The sequence below is a fragment of the Chroicocephalus ridibundus genome, chromosome 10, assembly GCF_963924245.1.
Source record: "Chroicocephalus ridibundus chromosome 10, bChrRid1.1, whole genome shotgun sequence".
Taxonomy (NCBI): Eukaryota; Metazoa; Chordata; class Aves; order Charadriiformes; family Laridae; genus Chroicocephalus; species Chroicocephalus ridibundus.
This window is the reverse complement of record NC_086293.1, coordinates 916,058-935,146: the sequence shown is the minus strand read 5'-3', so window position 1 is coordinate 935,146 and position 19,089 is coordinate 916,058. Positions and strand designations below refer to the sequence as shown.

General features: G+C 44.9%; 1 protein-coding gene across 10 annotated transcripts in view; it reads right to left on the bottom strand.

Moving 5' to 3' along the window:
* Positions 1–19,089, bottom strand: part of WNK2 (WNK lysine deficient protein kinase 2) — a 123,965-nt gene that overhangs the window by 80,883 nt on the left and 23,993 nt on the right. The gene's annotated exons all lie outside the window — the stretch shown is intronic.

Here is a 19,089-nt window from a genome sequence, read left to right as displayed (position 1 = left end):
AGCCCAGATGCACACTCTAGCCTCTTTAAATGATGCAAAAGAGCGAAACAGGAGTTTTAGTGAAGACCACACCGTTGCCGTCTGGTTCGCCTCCCCTGGACGGCTGGTCGGGCTGAGAGCACTTCCCTCCGCTGCCCTAGAAACGAAGCTTTTTTGTTCTTTAAAAGGCACAATTGTGTAACTGTTCTTACTTACAGAAGCAAAGGCTCACAAATCACTAAGATTAATTAGTTCATATTTTAACCTCGGACATTCTCCTTTTCTCGGTTCGCTCAGGCATGTTTGTAAGAGCATATACGTAATGAATTAAATTGGCACCCAGCTGATGTGTAACCAAGCTGCAGAGGCATCAGGCCATTGCCATTTTGACAGCCTGCCCTCATCCGCCATCGCAAAGACCTCAATACCGGGATGAGAATTTCCGTGGCTACAAACAAGTCAGCTCTACGCAGAGGCTTCGTGAGAAGTAAAACCCGGGCTGAAACAATGCTGCTTTGGCTTTTCTCGGAAGACAGAAAACCTGCCTCCCCAGCAGCACGCGTGCGTGCACGGAGCATTTCCATTTTACACCGCTGCTGCCGAGGAGGCTTCTCAGTTTTCTTGAAGTTTTGCAGAGCAGCATCACAGCTCACGTTGCCCCGAGCAACGGCAGCCATCTGGGCTGGCATAGCGGGTGCGGGGGCTGGGGCGGGGGACAACCGATGCCCCCGTCCCCAGGGGCAGCCGGGAGCACCCCGCGCCCAGCAGCACCCTCAAGGCCAACCACCGAGAGCAAGGCCGTATTTCTGCTGCTCTGCAGCAGCTGCGGTTTTTGTAAGTTAAAAATAAATAAATAAATGGGGGGGGGGGGGGGGGGGAAGGCAGGCTGTCTAATGAGCCAGGACAGAGGAGCCTGAGAATTGCTTTCAAATCCATCACTTCTTCCCCTACTGCTGAGTTTCCTCTTAATTTAAAGCCTGCAGAATAAATCAGACACACTGCTATTACGGAGGAAGAGGAGCAAGTCCTTGTGTGAGACAGGAAAAGCCGAGTGTGGGCTAGCAGAGAAAGGAAAAGGCGGCGACACAGATCCAGCAGTTTAAAAACCTTCTAATTAAAAAAAAAAAGGAATACTGTACCCCTTGACTCTCATTTCCAGATTTCTGACCACTGTGAGAAATTTTCCACTGCTACTTTAAGGGTAACTTTTAAAAATATCCTTCAGACAGTGCAGACAATCATATTTTGTATATTCTACATATTATGAGTGCCGGTCCACTCGGGCGGCTGTCAAAGTGGTAAGAGAGCAAGCTGGGCAACTGCAACAAAGAGATTCTGGAAGACGAATATATGTTTTATCTACAATTACGGCAGAAAGAATCTGGATTTTTTTTTCCCCCCCCTCAGAATGATAGGTGAGCATCTTTCTCGGGAGAAATGCTCAGGGTCCAGCACTGACCCAGGAGGAGAGGCGGGGGGGCAGGGCCAGCTCCCCGCCACCGCACGGGCTCTGCCGCTGGAAGGGCTCAAACTACCATTTCTAAATTCCTCCAGGCTGAACCCAACGCAGGAGAGTCATTGGCCAAAGCATAAGCTGTTTCTGAAAGGGTTCAACAGTTGAACTGTTTGGTTTTGTTTTGTTTTTTAACTCCGAAGCAGCAAAACACCCGTTTAACCACCTGGCTCCCTCGGGGTTTAATCCAAAAAACCTTCACTAGGGTCGCAGGCACTTATTTCCCATCATATAATCCACACAAGGCAAAACGTCCTTATGCTGAAGGTAAGCCTGAAACAATCTTAGGACACCAAATTTTAAGCTGGGGAGCCAGATTCTTTGGAAAGGTCACACCCAAAAACCGTAATCCACTTAACCGGATTCAAGGCATCCCTTTGCATGACCCAAGTGTATCGAAATTTGGGGGAAATGAAGTGAATTTCCAGATTCACCCAAGGAGTCATCAACCACCCTGCTACCTGCAGCAGCAGATGTTTAGAACGTCACACAGCTGGACCCGGAGGCTCAGGGATGCCGAGCATCACGCCAAGTTGACAAACAAGCTCGTTGCTCAGTCTGCTCCACTGCATTCACGGCGTTACTGCCGGTCTGAGCTTCCTCAAGACACAGGACTGTAAACCTGCAAAACGTTCTCCTCAGTGTGATCCGGGAGATAGCGGTATTAGTTTGCAGACATCTACACGCTTCCTCTCCTTTTAAGGCATTCACACTTTTTGGCTCTTTCCCTCCTCGCTGGGACACAAAGTCTTGGCTCAGGAGGCGACATTGTAATTCCATTTCAAATAATTGCAAGCTTCTCAAGCCTACTACTTAGCACCAAGGTTTCCAAAATAAACTTCAACCTTCAAAAGTCCACCGCAATCGCACTGAGAGGCTTCAACTTTTCCAGACAAACTGAAGTTAAACAGAACCAAGCAAGAAGCGAGACAGCTGTTCAGTTTGTGTTACCGCTAAGAAAGAACCTGAAAATTCAACTCGTTTCTCTGTCTCAATAAACTGTGAAGAAGAGTCAGCTCAAAAGGCTGTACTGAAGCACAGACGTTGTCGACGGCGCAGCTGGAGCACCGGAGGGAGTGGGCACAGTAACGACTTTTCTCACCCTCAGAGCTTTAAGATGTACCGGCTTTGCAAATACGCACACCACGCAAACTCATCGATTCCCTGTTATTTTTCCGCAGTGCCACAGGGGCATGGCCAGCAGCAACGACGGCACTAAGTCGGAGGGAACGCAAGAGCAGCCAGGAGATCGCACCCCCTGCCAGGCCGCAGGCTGGTTTCAAAAGGCGTTCCCCGGCACGGCCGCCACACCAGTCCCTGCTCGGCTGACGTAACCCTCTGCTGAGAATTTGATGGTTTATGATTATGGCTACTCCGGGCTCCTGCGGGTAAGTGCTTCCGTGGGAAGGAGCCACACCGGCGAGCGCTCACACTGCCCCTCGGGCTCAGCATCGCCTGTGGCACAGAGACCCGCCAGCCTGCCTGGCGCACACCTCCAGGACTTCACCTTTCCGAGGGATAAATAACCCTTAATTGCGTTATTACAACGCTTATTCAAATAAGCATTATTAGGGTTATAACAGTGTATCCTTCACTATGAAGGGCAATCTGACAGACACATTAAACAAGTGGTAAAAAGAGGTGATAAATTGTAATCTACCTTTTCTTCATTAATTTTCCTAGCCTGCCTCTTGCAAGTCAGATTATAACTGCATGGTCAGCGTTAAGCATCAAACTGCTGAAAGCTCTTCCCTTTTTGGAGGGTGGAAATAATTCACAATTAGCACTTTATAGCCTCGCTCTTGGTAAATTACGCACCCATTCAGAGAAAGTGGAGTAGAACGATGTTTGCAGCAGGAAGCTACGTTAAAGAATCTCCTATCCATAAACATATTTCTGCTAATCTAACACAACGCACGGTCCCCGCTTCTCCCTACTCATCGCAGGCAGGGTGAACAAATTCCTCTCTTTGTTAATATAAAATTTATCCCTTCATTAAGTTCCTTAGTGGGGAACAACAGCAAAGACTGGGGTTAGTAACTAAATGTGTTAACAAAATGAAAGGGAACGCTTACGAATTAAATTTCTGGAATGACACCCAAATTAACAGCAGGAACATGTTCTGTTAGTCATCCCCAAGCATCATTTCCTCCAGGTTGTAACATATGGGCTCTGACTAAGACTTTGAGAGTTACACAAGCAAGAGACTGGCTTCCACCTGAGTCTTCGGAAGAGTTTTAAGAAAGACTAACAACTGAGGGCGAGTTTCTTGCCTACTTACTTAAGAGGAGCTAACAGATTGGGGAATAAACTACCTCCTCATCCCTCAGGAGGAAAGGGGATCAAGTAAAAGAAATAAAAATAAGACCACACAAAAAATGACTGTTTACATAGCAATGCCTATAACCACCTAAGAGCAGGGTTTGAAGCACAGCTGTTACCAAACCAGAAAGTTGCACTGCTTTGTGGTTTCACTGTGGTTTTTTTAAGTTCCTCCTTTTAAAGTCTTGAGTTTTCAGTAAAAAATAAAATAAAATAAAAAAAATAAACTACTTTAAACACTTTATAAGCGGCAACGATGTAAGAATAAACTCACGCTTGCCAGCAAGCGAGCCTGGGCCACCGCACCGCCGGTTCCGGCCAGCTGACCGAAGCTCTCCCGGCTCGCTCGGGAAAGGCCTTCGCTGTCCCGAGAGCCCTCCCCAGCCCTGAGGGGCTCCAGCTGTCCCTTCAGGATGCTGTAGCCTCGCAAAGGGCACCTGAAAGCCCTCTCCTCGGCCACACGTGTGTACGAGCACGTCTCCTTGGCTATCTTACCTAGACATCTTGGCCTAAGGACTTCTACTTCTGCGTCCAGCTAGCCCATAAATATTGTTGGTTGGGTTTTGGTTGGGTGTTTTTTTGTTGGTTTGGTTTTTTTTTTAATGCTTAAACTCACATAGCTGTATTGACTGATGGTTATTTAATTTTGCATAACAGGACAAAGTCCTCATTTTGGAACAGATTAAGGCCTGTCTGGTGAAGGAAGTAGAAGCAGCAGGTCAGCAAATGAGGGAAGGGCAGAAGCTGTAACATCTCTTATCCGTACCAGTGATGAAGAAAAGGAAAGTGAAGAGCCACGTCTGACACGGGAACAGAAATCAAATAACTAAAAATCAGCAGAATGACCATCCGTTCGTACCATTTCATTTTCACACCTGTGTGCCAAATCTGCCGTTACGGTTTGAGAAAACCCATCACAATTTATTGTCATTTAGACAATTATTCTATCACCCCATGACATCTCCCCACCCGGAAAGGGGAATCAGGGGAAGCAAGGAAACACGAGCGTTGAAATATAAATAGATTTAATAGGAGAAGAGTAAATAATTAACAATAATACTAAAGAACCACTATTAATCCCAATACTAATATAAGATATATGAGAATTATACTCAGCCCGTTCCATCAGCAGGAGCCGTGCACTCCCCGCGGGGACAGCCAGTGTGGGACCCCGTGAGCGCTGGGGCTGCCGGGAGGAAGGGAAGGGCTCGGGGCTCTGTCACCAGGCACCGAGTGCTCAGGATGGCAGCCATCGAGGGAGAGAGAAACTATGCAGCAAACTTTCTGATTTATATCAAACGTGACGCCCATGGTACGAAATAACCCTGTTGGCCAGCCTGGGCCAAATGCCCAGGCCTTTCTCCTCATCATCCCTGCACCTGGCAAGGCTTGAAAACACTGAGACCTTGAATCCCACATAGCATAGCTGGTTATAAAGTAAATATTTTCCTGAATTCAGACATGAGAGTCTTCCAAAAGTGGAGTTTTCCTCAGCATTAGAGGAGAAATGAGTCCTGTGTCGCTCAGCCCAGGACGTCTGCGCATTTGCTCATTTACCACAACTCTTCTAATCGGAGATCGCCCTGAGATACAAAATCAGCAGTGGGATCCATTGACAGCTGTCTCCTACGTGGCTGTCTATTGGTTTATTGTGGGTTTATGAACCGAAGTGCAGTTCTGGCCTGCCCTAGAGTCACCGGTTCGATAGCAAGATACTCAACTCGGTGGGAACAGAGAGCAGCCTTCCCAGACATCCTGCCGTGTGAGCCAAGAACTTGCTTTGCTCCTACAGAGAGCTTGGGACATGTTAGCTGGCACCTGCATATGACTATTGAGTCATTAAATTCTGCATTGTCAGTGCTGCTTCTTCAGGGAAATGTCGCAATTTCGCAAAAGTTTTCAAATCCTAAAAATTCCAAGGCCTTTAGAAATAAAGGTGAACAATAACACATTTTAGAAGAAAAAAGCAAAACCCATTTTTATATTTAAAAATCAAGACTTCACTCATTTAGTGCAATCACCTTTTGCATTTCACATTAAGACTTGCCTAATCCACTGTCGGAGGCACCTAGGATTTCTCCCAAAGACGTTACTGGGAGCAAACGCGGGCCCAGGCACGCGGCACTTCGGACTCTGAAGAGCTCGAGATATGACTGAAGTCGCTGCTCTTGGGACCAGCTCTATGTCTTTATTATTACTATACATACGCTATAAATTTTTAATAGCATTCAGGACCTTTTATTCCCACACTCCGTACATTCGATCATAAGCACATATCATTTCAAGCGATCCTAAAGGAGGAAACCACCTTTCTGTGAACAAGCAGCAGATGCCATTAGACAACTTGCAAATCGGGGAAAAAAATTTGTACAGCTTCATTACATATCAGCATTCAGCCAACATTCTTCTTCACTAAGTCAGCCTTGGTGAAGTTGCAGCCTGCTATTTGTTAGCCGTATTAGCGAAGCACAGAGAGGTTTCCCAGCGGTAACTCATTTTCCAAACGCATAAAAGCAGCCCTCGCCCCCAAGGATCCTCACGATTCAATGAACAGGAGCTATAGAACAGGCGGAGAGAGATTTACTTATTTGCCTGACTCACGGCTAGAAATCTGCAGAAAATCAGGAGTTGAATTCAGATCTCTCTGGCTAAATCTGGCACTGTAGAAAAGGCTGAGCTTGCTTTTTTGTTGGACGCGAGTACAGCTTGTTACTTTCTAAATTGCTTAAGGGACATGTCAAAGTCTGATGGCAGAGGAACGATGAGATTCACGTCTTCTACTGAACAACAGAGCTCAAAAAAAACCTCGTCCTGCAAGGTGCAGGAGGAAGAGGAATCAACATCTCGAATCACAAATCTGAGTGCAAGAGCCATGAAAACACCGAAGAAAACCAACACAATGGGCAGAGACCGTGTTTTACAGCTGAAAACCTCCCAACACAACTGCACTATGATAACCTACGGTTAAACAAAAGTTCTTGTCACAAGCAATTGAATTAATTGCAGGTAGCACCCCATTAACTCTCCTAATTACCAGTGCTTCACAGGTTCCACATAAGCCTGCAATTTTAGATGAAATACAGAAACAGTTCAGGCTTGCCTCACAAAATTACTTTTTCGAAGGAAACTGTGAAATCAATGCGTGAAAAAAGCTGGACAAACCCCGTGACACCAGATTCACCTCTGCTCACACAGAAAGAAAAAAACCCAAACCACCAAAAAAACCATTTTAGACATGTCATGAGAATTTTTTGGTATTTTCTGGAATTCACTTCTGAAACTAGCCTTCTAAGTTTATGCAACAGGTTGTTCTGGTTTTAAAAAGCATTTTGCTTCATGTACTTCATGTCATCCATACACACGGTATTCAGGCATGGAAAACGTCTAACACTACAAGACACAATGCCTCAAAAAGATGAAGCCAAATGCTGATGTGCCCGTGATGCTGGTCCCGTCTCACACTGTCCTCATTCCTAAGGGGTTTGGAAGAGCACAAGTTGCAGGCTGGAAGACTCAGGAAGAAGGTACAAATACCTCCAACTATAATGGCTGATGCCTGTGCAGTTTTAATCACGGTGGTTATGAGTTATCCCTGTGTCAGGAATACTACTGGTCCCTTCTGGGCCCTTCTACACCGCACAGCCAGAGGAGAAGGCGGCTTCAGCCATCTCTTGGAGGCTCGGTCCTTCTGGCCTGGCCACAGCAGGAGTGGAAAGGGATGTGTCAGTGCTGCTGCCTAAAAGTCATCTTCAGAGAGCTGAAAAGGTGCGGAGGGAAGAGGGCTGGTGTTGCCCGGTATCACACGGGTACCGCACGACAGACAAAACCCATCCCGGACCAGGCGCTTGCACACAGAGAGAAGCCATCCAGTTTTTTCTCTTCTTTCAGCTTCTCTCTTTACCCTAAGGCAATTTTCAAATTAACTGCTTTTATGGGTATGAAACCCCCTTCGGTTCCCGTGTGCTCGCTCAGCAGAAGCCTTTGTCCTTCCCGCAAGAGAGGGGCTGCCTGCCGCGCCGCCGGGGAGACCCAGTGCAGGAGCACTACCCGACACCTCTCAGCCTCCCAAAACGAGCTGAAAACACTGCCATTTACCCCACCTTACTGTTCAGCAAGTACATGCTAATCCTTGGTTGGCCGAGAAGCTTCGCCGGCCAAAATTAACGCAGCACGAAGAATTAGCAGGACAAGGCAAGTTTTACTTTGCCTTGTCAAATTTAAGTGTCTCACATAGCGTTCAATCCCGCCTTTCTAACAGGCGGATTTCATTTTCACCCCATTATCGCTGCCATTTCCCATCCTGCTATAACCTACCAATTCCATACTTCAGTTTGTAAAACACACTTAAAGTGAAATATTCGTACCAGTGAACTAATGATAATCCACCAGTAACCCAAAGTAGAGAACAGGATGCTCGCTTACAGTCACAAACATTCAGAAATAATAAAAGTCTCACTGTAACCTGAGCGCAGCCGCGTAACGCGGACCTTCCAGCATTGTAGGTGTTTTGAATGGTAAAAATGTCTCAAAATGGTAAATCTGCTAAGACCCAACAGAAACATTGGCGTGGTTTCACAGTTTTGGTGAAATACTTTGTAAATGATTAAAATTTCCTTTGGAGCAGTAGCAAAGCTGAGCACTAGCTAAACCAGAGTCATTTCTATCTCTTGACGCTTTATAAATGGAAGAACACAAGTGTGACCATTTATATAATGACTTTTAAATGTTTTCACTCTGTATTAGTTTTTATCGTTCGTGAAATACACTGATTTAGAAAAGTTGCTTAAAACAAACCACTCCCTTCGGAACTTTTATTTAAGCAGAAATGCAGTAACAGGAATTATATTATCACATTTTTAATGGAGATCACTCCAGTCAGAACATATATTTCCCACCTCCCAAATTAGGCCCTTGAACTGTGTTGGATTTGCCAGTCAACCACAGGTTAGGCAGCTTCACCAGGCCTAGAACATACCCCCTGAACAGGCCTTCAGACTTAATCTTTAATTACAGACAAAGTACATTTCTTTTAGGAAACTACCTCAAAAATATTCAAATTAGTAAAAAAAAAAAACACCCCAAAACTACAAAACAGACCAAGACACCCCACCAAACCACCCACGAACCTGGACTAACAACCATTTAACAGCCCTGCCTGTGGCAGGCTGTAGAAAGAGATATTTTCAGAGTTCTTCAACTCATGGTTCTTACACAGCTACGAATACACCTTTCATTCAGTCGCTCTTCTCACAAAGACCACCTCGTGTCAGGTAAAAGTAGAGTTAAAAGTCATTTCTCACTTGTTCCTGTCCATCCAATTAAACATCATACTTGAAGACCATAAAACACACCAGCGAAGCCGAGCTGAGCCCAGGAGAGCAGCACGAACGTCAAGAGGTCCCCCGGGTCTTGCTGGCCAGGGCTGCGGCAGCCGCGCCAAAAGCTCTCCGTGCACGAGAGCAACATGCACCTTCTGTCTCCTTTATCGCCCCAATGACTGCAGCCTTTATTTAGCTGGCCATATCTTACTTTTTTTTTCTCCCGGAGAAAAGCTGTCTCAAAGCACAAGCCAGGTGAGCAAGGAAAACTCGCCCATGCCACCTTTAATATAAGTTCAACATCTCATAACTTTTCACGTCTTTGTTTTCACAAAACCAGTAAGACCGAAGAAGCGCACGTGTCTCCTTGCACACACATGCTGAACTTAATTATACTGAGGGAAAGAAATATAAAATAGCTAGACAACAGAAAAATGATGGGCCTTTGCACAGACCTTAATTTAGACTCTTAATAGCGGCTTAATGGATCCTGGAGAGAAAATTTTTCAGTTCTTCCCTCACACTGTGGCCTGCTGAGCCACCTACACCTAGTCATTTAATTCTTCTGTGCCCACATTCCACATCTCTAGGACAGAAAAATCTGACAGGGAGTTCCTCGGTACACCCTGGAGATCTATGGATAAGCAGCACCATAACCAGCAGTATCATGAACTCTTCCTTCTCCCAACTTGCTTCTGGTTTTGGCTAGGGACCTTTTCGGGGAGTTCACTGGAAGAGAATACAGGAAACTAGTCCTGCAACGTGCCTTGCTCTTTCTGTTTTGAAAAAAAAAAAAAAAAATCATTGTAGAAGGCCACATTATTGCAAATGCCCAACTTAAAACTTCTGCACCTGGGAAGTCAAGAGTCTCAGAGCTGCCCCAGGACTACTCTGCTCAGACCTGCCCTGCAGCACCCCAGCAAGGACCAACTGCTGCTGCTGCCAGAAATGAGAGTCAAAAGGAAAGATATGCGGGAAGCATATCGTGCCAAGACCAAGGAAAAAGCCACCAGGCCACCTCTTCTGCTGTAACAACGCGGAGACTGGAAATAAGCACTCCCTGTAGCGTGTCTGCAAAACTCTTGGAAAGGAGGGACAGGGACCTTCCACCGCCACAAGGACACTTTGCAGACTGGGGTATCCCAGCTCCTGAACACTTCTCTAGTAATTTATCTGGAGTTTGGGAATGTCTTACTTGGGAACCTTTTTAAATGCTGAAAAGAGCCGTCACTTCTCGCGCATTCCTAACACCACTTGACAACCTGTTAGAAAACACCGAAAGGCAAACGCTGCACTCCTGGCCAGGATACATTAATCAAAGTCTCCCTAATGGTTAAGAATTAAGCTGAAAGCATTGCATTTGTAACAAAACTTTTCTTTTTTCTTCCTTTTCCCTCCTGCAAAGCTTGACATTCTATAGCCCTGCCCAAAAGAATAACACTTGTCAGCTAAAACATACTAACAGCTAAAAATTAACTTCCCATCCCTTGAAGAGCAAAGCATGAAAGGGCAACATCAACACGGCTTCATGAGAAACAGATCTTGGCCACTTTCCAATGAGATTATATGTTTGGGTTGATAAAGATAATAGCATTGACATAATAAACTCAGATTCTGCAATGCATTTGCTTCACATTAAGAAAGAATGAGAATGAAACAGAAAATATTCATTTACATAAATTGATTTAAAATTGGGTAAGTGATCAGTCACAAAATATGTCACACAAAAATACACGTCCATGATGATTTTCAAGAAGCTCTGCAGGGCTCAGGTTTTGTTCTAATGAAGCAATTTGTATTTTTATAATGAACTGTGAAAAAGAGCTCATCGCTACTAATAAATTTTACGCTTTGAAAAGAACGAGGGAAGTGTTGAAGCATAAAGATGCCAGGTCCCAAACGGAGACGGAGATGCTCGTGGAAGCTGGGTGCGAGCCGCCCAAGAGGGCACGGCTGGCCAGGGCCACGCGATGCGGGGCAGGCGATGAGCCGGCGCAGGGTGGGGAGCCGGCCCGGGCAAGCTGCCGTCCTCAGGCAGAGCTCGGGAGGCCAGCGAAGCCAGGCAGGGCCGTGGCCGAGGGGTCTGTCTGTCTGCACAGGGCAGCTCTGAGAGGGCAAGGGATTACCAGAGATTCATCCAAGAAACTCTTAGGAACCAAGATACACGGGAGATTTGATCAGATGACCGCAACGGTACTTTCTGACTTGAAGTCTGTGCCATAGTTACATTACAGCCATAGCTGTGTTATAAGACACACGCCCTTGGCTAAGGTCCCGGAACACGAATTCGAATGTTAGTTATCAAATACAAACAAGATAGTTCAAACCTTGGCTAGACAGGACCTATGAAAACACGAAGTCAGCAGCACCGAATCTAAACAAACGTGAGTGATGCTCGGTGACAGGAGTTCCTGCAGGTCGTCATGACAGGAGTTTGAAAACAGGATAAGCAAGAAAAAAAAAACCCAACCAAACCAAAAATCGTATCTTGCACAGGCAGATTCACAACTGATGGGCACAGATACATTTCGTATAAGTCAGTGTGTTCAGCCCCCTTGACCACAGCTGTTTCATAAGCTAAAATCCTTTGACTACAGAAATATGGATTTTATAATGTGATGCAAGGAATGTTCCATATACTGTATCTAACAAACAGCATCAGACATTCAGAGATTCTACAGAAAGCAATATTAACCAGAAAACTATGAGGACAAGACACTACATATAATGTTATGAAAGACTGATGATGATCTCCAGAGGTCCCCTTCCAACCCTACGATTCTGTGATTTCAAGAACAGAATCATAGAACAGTTTGGCTTGGAAGGGACCTTTACAGGCCATCTAGTCCAGCCCCCTGCAATGAGCAGGGGCATCTTCAACTAGGTCAGATGGGTCAGAGCCACGGCCAACCTGGCCTTGAATGTTTCGAGGGATGGGGCATTGACCACCTCTCTGGGCAACCTGGGCCAGGGGCTCACCATCCTCAGCCTAAATGATTTCTTCCTTACATCTGGTCTAAATCTCCCCTCTTTCAGTTTAAAACTGTTCCCCCTCGTCCCATGGCTCCCCTCCCTGCTCCAGAGTCCCTCCCCAGCTTTCCTGGAGCCCCTTTAGGGACTGGAAGGGGCTCCGAGGTCTCCCCGGAGCCTTCTCTTCTCCAGGCTGAACCCCCCCAGCTCTCTCAGCCTGTCCCCACAGCAGAGGGGCTCCAGCCCTCCCAGCATCTCCGGGGCCTCCTCTGGCCCCGCTCCAACAGCTCCGTGTCCTTCTGCTGTTGGTGCCCCAGGGCTGGAGGCAGCACTGCAGGGGGGTCTCACAGAGCGGAGCAGAGGGGCAGAATCCCCCCCTTGCCCTGCTGCCCACGCTGCTGGGGATGCAGCCCAGGCTGTGGGGGGGTTTAAGAATAATTAAAAGACTTTCAAATGTGAAAATTAGGTTATGGAAAAGAATGGCCTGTAATTTGGGCCTCACGCTCAGATTTCATTGAGTAGTGAAAGGAAAAGATACTGTTGACTGATATTTGCCAAAAAAGGCTTGTTGTTTGTTTAATCCCATTATTTCCTACATTCATAAAACCCAATACTAGTTAGAAAAACATACAGAAGCCTTCCTCTCTCTGTTCTTTCTCCCTCCCCTAAACGCTCTGCAAACAGGAAAAAAAAAAAATGCAAAAGCCAGCTTTAGTCTACAGACTCCCTTACGAAGGGGGTATATAAAGATTAGGCTGTTCTTGGCTATCTCGCACACTCAGTAATGATGTGTACCTACGCAAAGCAAATAAAAACTCTTCTCAATTTGGCTAGTGTTTGACTTCAAGGTACTACAGAACTAAAGAAACCGCCCACAGAGAAGTAATGCACCAGAAGTGTTTGCCCTCCTCTATTAATTTCAGTAAATAAAAGGACTAAAATCTCCTCAAATTAAACTACTAAACAAAAATAAACTTAATAAACTTCAAATTAAACTACTTAAAAAAAACAGTGCATACAAATATCCCATTAATTTGAGTGACAGCACCTGGTTTGATTGCTTGGGGTTGTTTTTTTAAAGACAAATCACATTGCCTGCAAAATTTAGGACTGAAGATCCATTTGGTTCAATATATATATTAAACAAAAGGGTTCCATATTCAATAAATAATACTACTGCTAAACATTTTCATTAAGGAATTATAATTTATTTTTTTTCCCCAAAGATTGATGTCTTTGCTCAGTAAAGGTTAACTGCCTACAAAACACAGAGACAGCATCATGAAAAACTTGACTAGAACTTGGAAAAAATTACCTGGGAGCTCTGCCTAGTTTTTGTGTGATTTTAAAATGCTTTATAGTTATTCTTTAAACTTTTCAAAATTCAGGTATTTCATCTCTCCTTGGAGATTTTCCTATTAATAAAGACCAATCAATATGCCCTTTTAAGATTGCAAATGCCAGTCTCTCTGAAGTCCCTGTGGCTTGCGTAGCATGAAAGCTTTTTCCTAGTACGAAACAACAGCTTAATTACTAGTGAAGGAGAACCAGCAATTTGAGTAAGACATTTTTTAATCACCAGCAGTAATGGATGCTCAGTGTAAAGAATGTAAATCCTGGAACTGTGTTTCCTACAGTCCCCGGGATAAGGGACAGGTGAGAACACAGAAGGCCTCCATCGGTCAACAAGTTATTGTTCAGCCGTAGGGAAAACGGTATTCCTACAGAAAAATGAAAGCACAGATGTCTGCAGAGCAGACTGGAAAAAAAAAAAAAGAATGCAGTATTTAACCACGTGTCACAGGACATTACTGGCAATTGCCCTACCCTAAGACAAAGAAATGTTGTCAGATATATCCTTGCAGGAAAATGTTCAAGACCTGAAACGTTTAATTACTGAAATTAAAAGCAAAGCAGATTCTCAAATGATTCTATTTGCCTCTTTCTCAACAAAATCTTTGTTTCTATGTAGCACCACTTCCATAACACGTGCTCAGCTTTGTCTTGCCCCAGCTCTCCGCCTGGCTCCACCAGGCTGCCCACCAACACGGCACCGCACCTCGGCATCTGGGCCTACGGAGCCACCACGCGCGTAGAACCCCCTGTGTCGGTTGGAAAGGACCTTTAAGAGCATCGAGTCCAACCATCAAACTAACACTGACAAAGCCACCACTGACCCATGTCCCTTGGCACCACGTCTGCCCAGCCTTTAGGTACCTCCAGGGATGGCATGTGGAAGAGAGGGTCGTGAACAGCTACGGATGCAATCAAATGAGGCTTTGTCTGAGGATGGCAAATTGTCAAAGAATAATTTTAAAAGTTTCCTGGGGAAATCCAAGAAAGCGGTGAGGTGCGTGTTTTCCACAAAATGCTTTTGCTTAGTATTTCTGAAGGGTTACAGTCTCTCTTCTGCAAAACAGCACTAAGAAGAGATTTCAGAGTCTCTGCACGAGCATTCACGGCTCTCAACTTTAATATTTTCATCCCTCTAAATGAAGTATTAGAAATCCCACTTTATGTTTGAATTAATTCTTTTATAGTTTATTTCTTTACACACGTTCAATAGAGATTTCAGCAAAACCTGGATTAATGCAAGGTACAGCAGATCGAGAGAGGATGAATGAATTTAAGTCTATTAGTCTAATTCCACCTATCAGTAATCAGAAGTGTCTGGTCATCAGTTCTTGCACAATAACTCGCCCGATTCCTCCCAAACCCTCCCAACATATCCTTTATGTATACTGACATGGTAAATTCAGGCAAGATACCATGACAAACAGCACAAGTAAAGCATGAAAATACCTTAAAGGCTTACATAAGAGGGCAGGGCTGTCTTTAAAACTCATCGGCACGTTAAAATCCGAGGCCACGCGCTCATTTGCAATTGACTACGCAGAAGTTCAAAGCACACGCCGCAGTTTCAGTCCATGCAACTGAAGTCAAAACCAGCAGTTTGCACTTTTATTTTCAGCTCACGCTGATGTGTATGCTAGAGTGAGAGGTACAAAAAAAGTTCGGGAAACACATAAAAAAATAAAAATCACCGTGCAATTTGCCAGCAGTTTATCCTAGCTTGCACACACAGATCTCTATGAATGGGCTTGGCTCTCATGAAAGCTGCGAGGGATTTCTGAGCCTTCGTACTGGTTTCCAAATGAAAGCTTTATTATAAATACCGCGCAGTGCATTAGTGTTCATTTCTCAGCCACACAAGGACCATAAAGCGCTTTACACACGCTAATTTTGCCAGGTCACCATTTTGCAGGATGAGACAGATCCAGGGAGAAATCACAGCCAGCCTGAACTCATTTGGGCTGAGCTTTTTTTGGCAAGATTTCCATACAGGACTATCCCCATAGAACGGTTCGGGTTGGAAGGGACCTTAAAGATCATCCAGTTCCAACTCCCCTGCCCTGGGCAGGGACACCTCCCGCCAGACCAGGTTGCTCAGAGTCCCATCCAAGCTGGCCATACACGCGGTACAGCTGGCCTGCGAGCCTGGCCCTCCAGAACACGTTGGATTTATCACGCATGTACAGCCTGAACACAGACTGGCCACATGCCTCACATCCCTGGACATCAGGCAGGCGAGTCCTCCATTTCCTAGACAAAAATTTATAGACTCCGAAAGGGGAGATGATACCCAAGGAAACCTGGGCACTCAACAGCTCTACTCGTCTTGCCAGAAAGCATACAGGAGCTCTGTTTTCTTCCTTCTGGTGGTAACCATACCTCCAAGCTCTCAGTCCTATAAATCATTACCCTGTTAGTACGCCAGACAGCACCAGATTGGACATATGACGCTTATCTGACTTGTTTAACACCATCTGCCTTCCCGTGCGAAAGAACGGTTCAAGTCGCATAGACACTACGTTACTCTCCAGAAGAGCACTAGTGGAAGTGATTCATGCCATTATTAAATAATACTGTTCGTGTCCTGTTAACAAAAGCACAAGGATCCATTTTTAGTTAAGAAAACACTGTCAAGGTCCACTGGTTTAATTTTATCCTGAAACGGGAGCATATGGAAAATTATCCCATAGGGATCGGTGGTATTCTCCTAAACAGATGTTCTTGCCATAGGAAGCGTTAGTAGGAAAGCAGGTGTGATTGATGAGATGGCTCACAAACATAAACTTCTGCCACAACAGAAATGCCATTTCCATTCAATTCTTGCACTATCTCAAGGCTTTAGAAGGAAGAAAAGCAATTGTAAACCTTCGAGAGAACGACAGGAAGGGAGAAGGGCAAACGCACGCTCATTTTGTGTCCTTACAGAAACAACAACTGTGTGTTAAAATGAGGCCTAGTTAAAAACAGCAATAATCTTTCCAATAAAGCGTTATTTCACAAAAAAACCCCTTCAACATAAAGATACTACAGTAACCAATTTAGGGCTGATTTGCCATCGTAACAAATCAGATTAATTTCTCTGTTGTTATTACTACTGTCTCTCTTAACCAACCTTAAGTTAATAACCAATGATTTCTTCTAGTCTATTTACTTGGTTGCTTCACTAAATATGTGCTCGGCCAGTAACAGCAGACCTGGTCTCAAGAGGTGAGGCTTTGTGGAAAACCAAGCTTTAACCTCAGCGTTTTAGCCTCAGCCAAAAATAACACATCGATGCTTCACTGCTTTTGAGATTCAAGCATTGCGTTTTTCCTCTATTGTGTCCAAAACCTACCACGTATGTTCTGACAGTACAGACACCAGCTCTAAATTTTCAGATTACGCTGAGCAGAATCTAGCAAGACGCTGGATGCACCACCCTCAGGAAGTCCATGTCCTTACAAACAGCAACCTTGGCAAACGCACCATGTCTAGAAAGTATCAAGAAAAGGCTCCTTCATTCTGCGGGCTTGCCATACGATGTGCAGTTACCCTTTCAAATTAAGTCATAGAAACACTGACTGAAAGCCTTTTTCCAACCCCGTCATTTAAAAAAGAAAAAAAAAAGAGGAAGAGGAAGAAGAATCAACCCCAGTAGGCTATTTAAAACAAAATCAGAAAGATAGCAGGAAATGTCAACATCTACAGGGAACACTCTACCACCGCTTCCACAGCCAGAAAAATGAAGCTCAGTGAAGTAAAGATGACAAAATTAGTTCACGTATGACCTCATCACTTTGGGCTGGAAGGTAAGCCCCAGGGGAGCGACGAGGCACAGAGAGCTGGGCCACGCAACGATGCTGCCCTTGGCGGCTCCTCTGCTCTGCGGCGCCAGCGTCTCAGCTGCTGAAGCACCAGGATCATCTCTGCATGCTGAGAAAGTCAGACAGGTCACTCGCACAGAACAACATCTCACTTAAAAACAGTTTATATGTCCTGTGCTGGATAAGAAACCATTGGGCTACATCAGTTTATCCCGGCTCTCAAGGTCAAGGCTCCACCGGCATCAGACACTGGGGTTAGTTTTCTGACTGAGCCTCCAGCCATTGCCAGTAACTCCAACAAAAATCAAATTTATAAACAAAAGTGTAAACGCATAACCTGAGAGGCACCGTGGTTCATCAAAACCAAGGATTCGAGCAGTTGCAAACCTGACCTAACCTCAGGATACAACAGACCTTTAAACCAAAAAAAACAAAAACAGCAATTCAGAAATAATATGAGCACTTAGAAAAAAAAAAATATTTCCAAATTAAAGGTTTTCTTTTTTTTTTAATGTTCCCCTTGCTGAAGTTTCCACTTTGCAGGTGTTGGATGAAACCTGAAAAATTTGACAATAAGGCTCCTGACTTTTGGGAAAAAAAGAAAAAGACAATCAATAGCTCAAGCTCTTAGCAGGAAGGGTTTCTTCTTCTAGAAGCCTCCTACGAAAGAACTCCTGAGGCCAACTGCAGGACATGCCCAATAATCTTGTTCATAAATTCAGCAGCCTTCATCTTAAAACAATTAGGATTCTTGCCATGCCATTCCTAAAGCAAAGCTGTGCTAAAACCTTATTACTCCTCTTTGTTTAGTTTACTCCAGGCCAGTTGAGATACACTGCTTCCCGAGCCACCTTCAGCCTTCATGGCTCCCTTCCTTCTGGAGGGCTTTCCCTCTGCCTTCCTACAGGGCTATTCCATCCCCTCTTCGTTTGCCAGGCGAACCGAGCTGAAGTCCAGCCTTACTTTATAAGCAAGGTTCTCCAGTCACTTGTCACGCTGGTGGCCCTACATGACAAGTTCTTCCTTCTTGAAGACACTGACTTCAACTACAAGTATAGTCTCCACACCCAGACAAGTCACTGCTGCTCTTCACTGCGTGGGTCTCTCTATGTGAAATGGGGACAATTTTTGTTGGCTGGGCTATTATCTGAAGTCGCACCATAACCCTTGCGCTATCTGAAGCCAGTTCAACGCACTCCTAATGAAATAAATGCAAATATAAACTTGCCCACAGGTCAATTTAAAGATGACTTATGACTGTTCGGTTTAGTTTGGCTCCTTACCAAACTAAACCAAACTTACATAAACCATGTGCCGATTGAAATAACAGCGCTCACAAGACTCAGCAAAATCAATACAAATGCAAATCTTGTAACCCTGAATATGTGACCAATGCCAGGGCACAGAATAAGAGAATCGCAGCAAGTGGGTCTGGAAGTCACGGGGAAACACCACGAGTCTACTCCTGTGCTCCAAGGCAGGCAAGGATTTCTAAATAATTCTTTTTCGGATACTATTTTTTTTTTCATTGTTATTATTATTATTCAGGTTTTTTTTTCAGATACTATTCTTCAAATATCTTTACCCTCAACATCTTTATCTCGGTCACCTCCTCCCCAGACTGGACCAACCATCTCCCCCCACCAGCCACGTACTCCGGATCGCTGCGTGCGGTTGTAACCAGGCGCCGGATTCTGAGCGACTAGCCCACATCTTTCTGGATTTGAGATGCACAAAGCGGTTCGCACCAGGCAACATGCAGCTAGTTATACAAAGGAATTGTCAAACATTTTGTATGTTAAGATTGTGAGATCGGGGAACACATCCCCAC